Here is an 8,018-nt window from a genome sequence, read left to right as displayed (position 1 = left end):
CCCTGCTTTCCAGCCGCCAGGACGTCAGCCAACTGGGCATCCGAGCCTGATTTGACCCTGATGAGATTGATGTGGCTACCATGCCCCCCTCCCACGCTCCTCCTGACAGCCCCCCGCACCTGACCACATTGTCAGCACCGAGCCTCTGGGAAATCGGCAGTGTCAGCACCAGCTCCAGTCCTAACCTCTGCGGAAGCACAGGCACCCAGTGCGAGCACAGCCCGCTCAGCTTCTGCACGTGGGACACTCCCGTGTTCCACCTTGGCATCTCTGTCGGCCATCCTCCATCGCAGTGCAGCCATCATCGCGATGCTCAGCACTAGGCGCAGCTCACCTTCTGCTAACATGACTCCAGAGCCGTTTCCTTTCAAGCATCTGCAGCTCCTTTGAGTAACGACTGTCGTGGGGGCAGCACGTCTGCCCCAGTCCCCAGCTCCATGTCCGAAGCACTGGGCTTTAGCTCAGGGCCGAGGGGGACAGCCAGGACCTCAGCTCACGTTGGGGGAGGCTGAGACCTGAACACCAGAGTCCTGCCAGCCTGTAGCACACACAGCGAGCCTCGATTGGGATACGCATTCCTTCTCACCCAATGTCAGACCACCCAGAATGCCCAGGCCGGCGCGCTCGTCCCTATCGGCAGAGAAACCATCGTTGACAACACATGCACCAGAAGACACTTCTGTTCCTCCTGAGTTCAGATCACCTGGAGACCATCCGGCCAAAGCACCGCAGCTGCCGTAAGAGGGGCAACACCACAGCTGCGCTTGGAGGGCCCTGTGTTCCCACCTGCAGTCCGAGCGCCTGGGGTCCACTCGTGCCAGCACAGCGAGAGTTCCAGCGAGAGGGGCCAGGACAAGAACGTGGTGGGGAATCAGTGCTCCCTTCCTGTGTCTGCTCAGTGCCCTAGGGGCCCATGTGGCCAGGGCAGACCTGCTCCTAATGGAGAAGCCTCCACCACTGAGAAGCAACCCGGGCCTGAATAGGCTGCTGTTCGTGCCTGCCGTCAGGCGCCGCAGGGCCACCCGGCCAGGGCGCCTCTGGTGCAGTCAGAGGGGCTGGCGCCACAGGTGTGGCTGGAGAAACTACGGTCCGTGAATCCACTCTGGGCACCTGGGTCCATGAGCGAAGGGGACAGGGTGAGCAATTGGAGGCAACAGCATGCTAGCTGTGTTGGGACACACTTTTAGTTCCCCCGTCATTCCGAGCGCCCGGGGAGGCTCACGGCCACAGCACATGTGTTGCAGTCACATGGGACGACGTCACTTTCAGGAAGACACTTGGGGCCTGGCCCCTGGTCAGTGCACTGGGGCCTTCCCGGCCGGAATGCCCCCTTTGACTTTGTAGGAGCCGACACCACGGAGAAAATAGCTGGGCTTCCAGCATGTTTTCAGCTCCCTTCAACTGGATCACGGGTGCCTCTTCAGCGGGTCCATCAAGGGGCAGCCTTGCCTTTGGGGAAGACTTGTCACCTGTCCAGGATTCTCTGCCTATACGGGGTGGTGGCACCAACCCATTGGTCATCTTCTCCTGCAAGAACTAGGCTGTCAGCCACTAGGAAGCAAGAGCCTCCTCTACAACCGGCTGGCAACAGCTGACCTTCCCGCATGGCTTTGCCGTGCTGGGGACAGTCTCAGGCACCCCTGGTTCTCTCAGTCAAACCTCCCCTGTGTTTTGTTTTCCTAGAGCAAGCTGCAGGCCCACAGCTCCGGCCTTTTGTGTGTGCGTCCAAGATTGTGGGTTCCGATGAGGCTGGTCAGAGGGCAACACACTGGCTTGAAAAGGTCCCCTGCGGAGAGAAGGGAGAAATCTGTAAACATCAACCGTGCAACACTCTGCTTGCAACTGTTGGCCTGGAAGACTCAAGCTCTAGGTCGGTTTTCCTCTAGTCTTACAACTGGCAGGACAGTCACTGCTACCTACAGCTGCCCCTTTCCTGTTGCCCGTTGGCTTCAGTCAGTCTCTATCTTTCTTTCCCAGCTAGGATATACATATACATACATCGTTCTGGTTAATTGGGCCTCTGCCGATCTGTTTGGCTTCTTCAACTCAATGAGGGAGAAAGAACTGAGCTGTACAAGCGGCAATGTGTTGAGCCAAATCAACCCTGGGAAGCCTCTGTGGCCCAGGAAATAGGATGTGGAGGCAGTCCCGCTAAGGGCAGCAGGAGCTGATTCTGAAGTCCGTGCTGTGTCAGGGACAGCAGCCCAGGAGGAAGCGAGGTGCGGGCGGGGGCCACAGGGCATGACTCTCCTTTGCCTCTTCCTTCCGTGCTTCTCCCCGGCCGCCTGGCCTCCATGGAGGCCACATCACCCTTGCTGTGTGAGCGAACCACACTGTACTACTGCAGTCTATTGAAAGCATTTCAGTGTCCCCGTGTAATGTAGACGACGCCAACAGTCCACACACATTCTCACCTCACGCCGAGGGGACTGGCTCGGTGGGGAAAGGAAGAAACACTCATGTCTGTTTCACAAGTTTTAAAAATTTAAGTCAAGGGTCAATATATAGATACTGTTCTCATACTGCTTTAAAGAATCTGAAATCATTCTCTTTTCTGGTCAACAACTGGATAGGTTCTCTTTGGAAAAACAAGTCTTCCCCTCGTCTAACCCACTGAACTCTCAAATCGCAAGAGTTACAACGTACGTCACTCACGCTGGGCTGGCCTTAGAGTCCTGCTGTGTGTCCACTAGACTTTATTGCTGAAAACAGGATCTGTTCTAACACATGCTATAGTCCATAAAATCCATCCTAAGACGCGGGAGCGCAAAAGGCAGGCATTTCCCTCAGCTGCTTACCTGTTACTTTATTACACATTTATTTGCGGTGACCCTACCTTAGACACCGTGGCAGACCCTTGTAGACCCTAGTGATGCGGAGTGTAAAGGGGTCTCTTGCTGCACAGGAATTTACAGTAGAGTGAGAGTCCGACGAATGAACCAAATAGTATACAGGAGGGGGCAGTGCTGGGGATTTCGAAGCAGATAAGGAGGACATAAAACTAAGTCTGCGAGGACCGGAGCTCTAATTACACCTCAAGAAGAAGAACAAAGTGGCCAGATAGAGATGGGCTATTTTCAGGTCAGGGAAACACCACATGAAAAGTCAGGGAAGGAAGAGCAGTCACGACCCAGTGGGCACCAGGCAGAATTTCTCTCTGACCACAAGAGGACTCAAGTAGAACCAGTAATGAGTAGAGTATCCTCAAATATCCAGACATGAAGGAAAACATACTCTGTCAGAACCAATGAGTCAAAGCAGAAATAAGAACAAAAAGGGGGAAATAGTTTAAACCACATGACAATTAAAACACAGCAAATACAAATCTGTGAGATACAGCTGAAGCAGAGTGCTTCAGGAACCCTTGTAGCTTTAAGTGTTTGTATGAAAAAAAGAAGAAACGATTAAAAAGAATGGTTCAAGTTTCCATCCAAAGGAAATAGCAGTAAGGTCTAAAATAAGAAATTGAAATGACACAGCACTGAAAACTAAGCTGATAGAAGAGTTTTTAAAATTTGATAAAATTAATAAACCCCTACTCAGACTGGATGAGAAATTAAAAAGAAAATTCCAGTGACCAAGATTATGAATGTAAAAGGGGGTATGACTGCCCATCGGAGGCAGGAAAATGGTAACAAGGGACCACAAGCCCCTTTCAAGGAAGAAACTTCCGCCTCCAGATGTTTTGGTTTCTTTCCCTGATGAACTCTATAAAACCTATAATGACATTATTTTAGCAGTGTTCCACAAATTCTTTCAGAAAACAGACAAGGAGGCAAGTTTTGCTAACTCACTCTACGTAGCCAGCACTAGTCACCCTCATCCCAAAACTCACAAGAAAAAAAGAAAAAAAAGCACCGGTGAATATCTCTGATAGCCCTAGAAATCTTTAATAACATTCTAGGAAGTCAAATTCTACCAAATATAAAAGGATGATCTAGCATAATTAAGTGGGGTTTTTCTCAAGAATGTAAGGTTGTTTTGAGTGATTAATAATGCGTTACTGTATAATCACCATATTGAGAGACTAAAGGAGAAAATCATAGGCTCCTCTCAATGGTTGTGGGACAAGTAATTGACAAAATTGACTCCTTTCAGAGGAAAACGCTCAGCAAGGTAGGAGTCGGAGAGTTTCACTTACGTGATAAAGCACATCTACAAAAAACTCCAGTGAACAGCACACTGAATGCTTTTACCCTATGATCAGAAGCTGGGAAAGGAAGCCCTTTGCCTCCACTTGTCTCCACTCGGTATTTTCCTGGACCTTGTAGCTAATGTCAAAGGTAAAGAGAACCAATAAAAGATATACAGGTTTAAAAAGAAGGAAAAGTGCCTTTTCTGCATAGAAAACATGATTGCACCTGTACAAAATCCAATCTACACATCTACAAAGAAACTAGAAGGAGGAAGAAATGAATTGAGCCAGTTTCCCGTGTGAAGGTCACATCCAAAGGCAACTGCTTTGTCTGTGCATTACCAAACACCAACACATGTGTAATGCATGTGTACAATCTATGTACATATACACGTATCCTACTCGTGCACTGGAAAAGGTCACATTGCTAAGTTGTCAGTTTCAGTCAGGACTCTGAAAGATGGGCTGTGGAATTGTTATAAGTGATGTGGGTGCCCTTAAGCGGGGCTAGATCCTGCACCCACCTGGTGTGTGTCTCCTGTCCTTGGACCTGGGAGATCATTCACAGACAGCTGTGGAGTCAGCTGCAAGTCTTCCTTAGACAAGAAATGCCCGATGGTGCTATGCTGACCGTTGTTACTCTCTGCAAGGGGAAAAGTAAGAACGAGAAAGACAGGGCGTGCCGATGAAAAGGAAGTAAATTAGCTTTCTTCATCGAATCACGATTCAGAGAAAACATCATTGTGCATGTAGAAACTCCTAAGGAAACTACAAAGAAACATCCAGAAGGGATGTGCTGGAATGCTATATCTATGTGATCATAGCATTTTCTGTGAACTCCAAATGAACTACTGAAAATAACTTCACAGACCCCATAAAACACTTATGAATAATAAGCAAAAGCTGTGGGTTACCTATAGCCACAAAACTATACAAGGGTGGTCGCAAACTTTCTCTGAACGTCCAGAAAATAGGTATTATGGGCTTTGTGGGTCACAGATCTCTGTCCCATACTTCTGCATGCATGTGTGTATATGTTACAAGTATTTTAAATTGTTAGCATGGTTCTTAGCTCTCTGGTCTTACAAATACAGGCTATGGGTTGAATCTGACCCAGAGGCCTCGGTGTTGGCAGATAGTACAAAATATTGTCAAGAGAAAATTAGAAAGACCTAAATATATGGAGATACATACCGTCTTTGTGGCCTGGAAAAGTTAATATTGGTAAATTGTCCATTTTGACCAGGACTCTGAAACCTGATCCATGGAGTTATTCTAAGAATGCTGGTGCCCTTGGGGCATACGAGTTTTCAGGGCAGGGGATCCTGTGCCCACCTGGTGCGCATCCCCTACCCCCGCAGGGGAGGACACAGCCCCCAGACAGCTGTGTGGTTTGCCGCAGACGCACTTACAAGGAGAGAGATCTGCCATGGAGATGGACTGACAGCTGGTGCTCCTGCCTCCATCTGGGCGAGACTGAAGCCCGGTGTGGTCAAGGCCCACTTAGCAGTTGAACCGAATTAGCCCCCTCGAGGTCAGTGCGTGTGCTCATCACAGTGTGCCCGCCAAGTACCTTAAGGACTATTAAAAAAAGTACCACGTGACGGTACCTGCCAGCAGTCACCAGGGTCTGATGGTTCCAGGCTGCCTCTGTAGAATCAGACAGCTGGGCCACACTGGCAGGGCCACTACCACCTGTGACTGAGGAAAGTTCTAGGCCTCACTATGGTTTGCCGGTTTGTAAAGTGCCGCAGAAGAGGCTCTGCCTGGGCCGAAAGGGTGACGTGGGGGCGGCGTCCGGGCAGGTCAGAGCCCCGGGCTGCCTCAGACACCAGCCGGCCGGGCCGCTCATCCCGCGGCTCAGACTTCCCAGGGCGGCCCCCGGGGTGCGGCCCTCCAGGATGTGCGGCGGCCGCGAGCGGCTCCCGGAGGTCGGCGCCCTGGGCCCGGAGCTCCCCGCGTGGGCGGCGGCGGGCTGCTGCCGTAACCGCTGTGCTCCGCGGCGGCTCTGTCCGTGTCCCTCGGCTCCCTTGCCCGCCCCCCGCCCCCCGCCCCGGGCACTGGCCCTGCGACCGCCTCCCCGGAGCCCTGGGTCCCCTAGTCCCCGGGGCCAGCGCCCCGCTTGCCCCGCATCCGGCCGCCCCTGGCCCTGCGGGGAGCCGTCTGCCGGCTTGGAGGGTCTGCGCCCCGGTACTCGGACCCGAGGGAGAGAGCGGAGGACCCAGGGCACCGAGACCTGAACCCAGGTCCAGGAGGCGGACCCGGTTCCGGAGAGGCAACCGCCGTCCTGGAAGGTCCCCACGGAGCGCGGCGACCACCTGGTGCCCCCACCTGCCGCCCTGCGCGCGCGGCCTGAGGCCACCGGAGTCCCGAGCGCGGGCACACGGACAGTGGTCTCGCCCTTGGCCCTCGTCTCTCCTTTCCTCCAGCCCTTTGCCCTCTGCGCGCGCGTTCTCTGTCCTCCCGGGTGTGGTCCTCGGGAGCCGGGCGGGAAGGACGCGCCGGCCACCGTGGGCTCGGGTGCGAGGACAGTCGCTGACTTTTCTACTGAGTCCAGGGATTCGCCCGCACACAGAGGCCTCTCCCTCAGCTTGTGCAGCCAGCTTCCCCCGCCCGCCGGTGCCCTCCCGTGTCCCCCATGGGGCCTGGGTCACCCCGTCCTGCCCCTCACTTCGGACGCTGCAGGCTCCTGGGTCTGCAGCCCTCGGTCTTCCGTCGCCTCACGAGCTGCAGTCTGAGCCCGCAGCCCTGGTGCTCCTCTTGGGGTCCCTCCTCCCTCGCAGGCGGGACTCCGGGAAGAAGGAGCTGTGTTTGCTGGCACCTCCAGTACGTTCTGATAAAGCCAGAGCCAGAGAAAGGCTGCCTGTGGCTACTGACACTCCAACCTCCTGGCTGGTGATGTCGGGGGTGCCATGTATGGTGTTCAATCTTCAAGCAACCCCCCACTACGCACCCAGGACAACCACCTCAGAAAGAGAAAACAGCGGGCCGTGTTCATACCGCGGTCTGGGTCGGGACCTCGATTTATCCTGGTTCTGTCTGGCTTCCGTGCTGAGCTCTCGGCGACCACACAGCCCGGCTCCTCGCCGCCCAACATCTCCCACCAGGTCGCCTGCCGCAGTCACCTCACAGCACAGGACCCCACGCACTCCGAGCTGAGTCACGGCTGTCTGACTAGAACCCATCTACGACTGGAGCAGGGCCAGTCAGGTGTCTGGACTCCAGCGCCAGGTACGGAAAAGAAGGCTCGTGCTAAAAGCCAGTGAAGTCACTTCTAAGTCCAAGAGACAGGTTGTCATGACAATGCTCATCTAGAAATGCATATGTTTTCGGATAATAGGGAACTGGCAGGCCCCTATCAGTTACTAAATTGCTCAACTGAGTGTGGGACCCACGCAGGCAGTGAGGGGGTGGGGGACACGTGGAGGAGACCTGCTCTGCCCCAGTGGACAGATGGCAACGCTCTGGGATGAAGGGGCCAAAGGCCAGGAAAGAGGGGTGGCTTCATGGTCTCCTCCTGCCTGGGCCCTAAAGGGGCTCTTCAACTTCACGGCTTGTTTCAGCTTCTGAAATGAGGAGATCATTTGGCTTAGAGCTGAAGACTTTTGTCTACTGTTTGGAAGAAATATTTGCACGCCATATATTCGAAAAGGGTTAATATCCAAAATATATAAAGAACTCCTGCAACTCAACAGCAAACCAAACAATCTGAATGAAAACGAGACTGAGGATCTCCATAGACATTTTCCCCAGGAAGACATACAGGTGACCCAGAGATGCATGAAAAGATGCCCCACGTCACTCACCAGCAGGGAGATGCAAATCAAAACCACAGTGAGATGTCATGTCACAGCTGTCAGAACAGCTCTTATCAAAAAGGACA

Source organism: Ursus maritimus, unplaced genomic scaffold, assembly GCF_017311325.1.
Source record: "Ursus maritimus isolate PB19 unplaced genomic scaffold, ASM1731132v1 scaffold_19, whole genome shotgun sequence".
Lineage (NCBI taxonomy): Eukaryota > Metazoa > Chordata > Mammalia > Carnivora > Ursidae > Ursus > Ursus maritimus.
Note: the sequence above shows the minus strand (reverse complement) of the source record.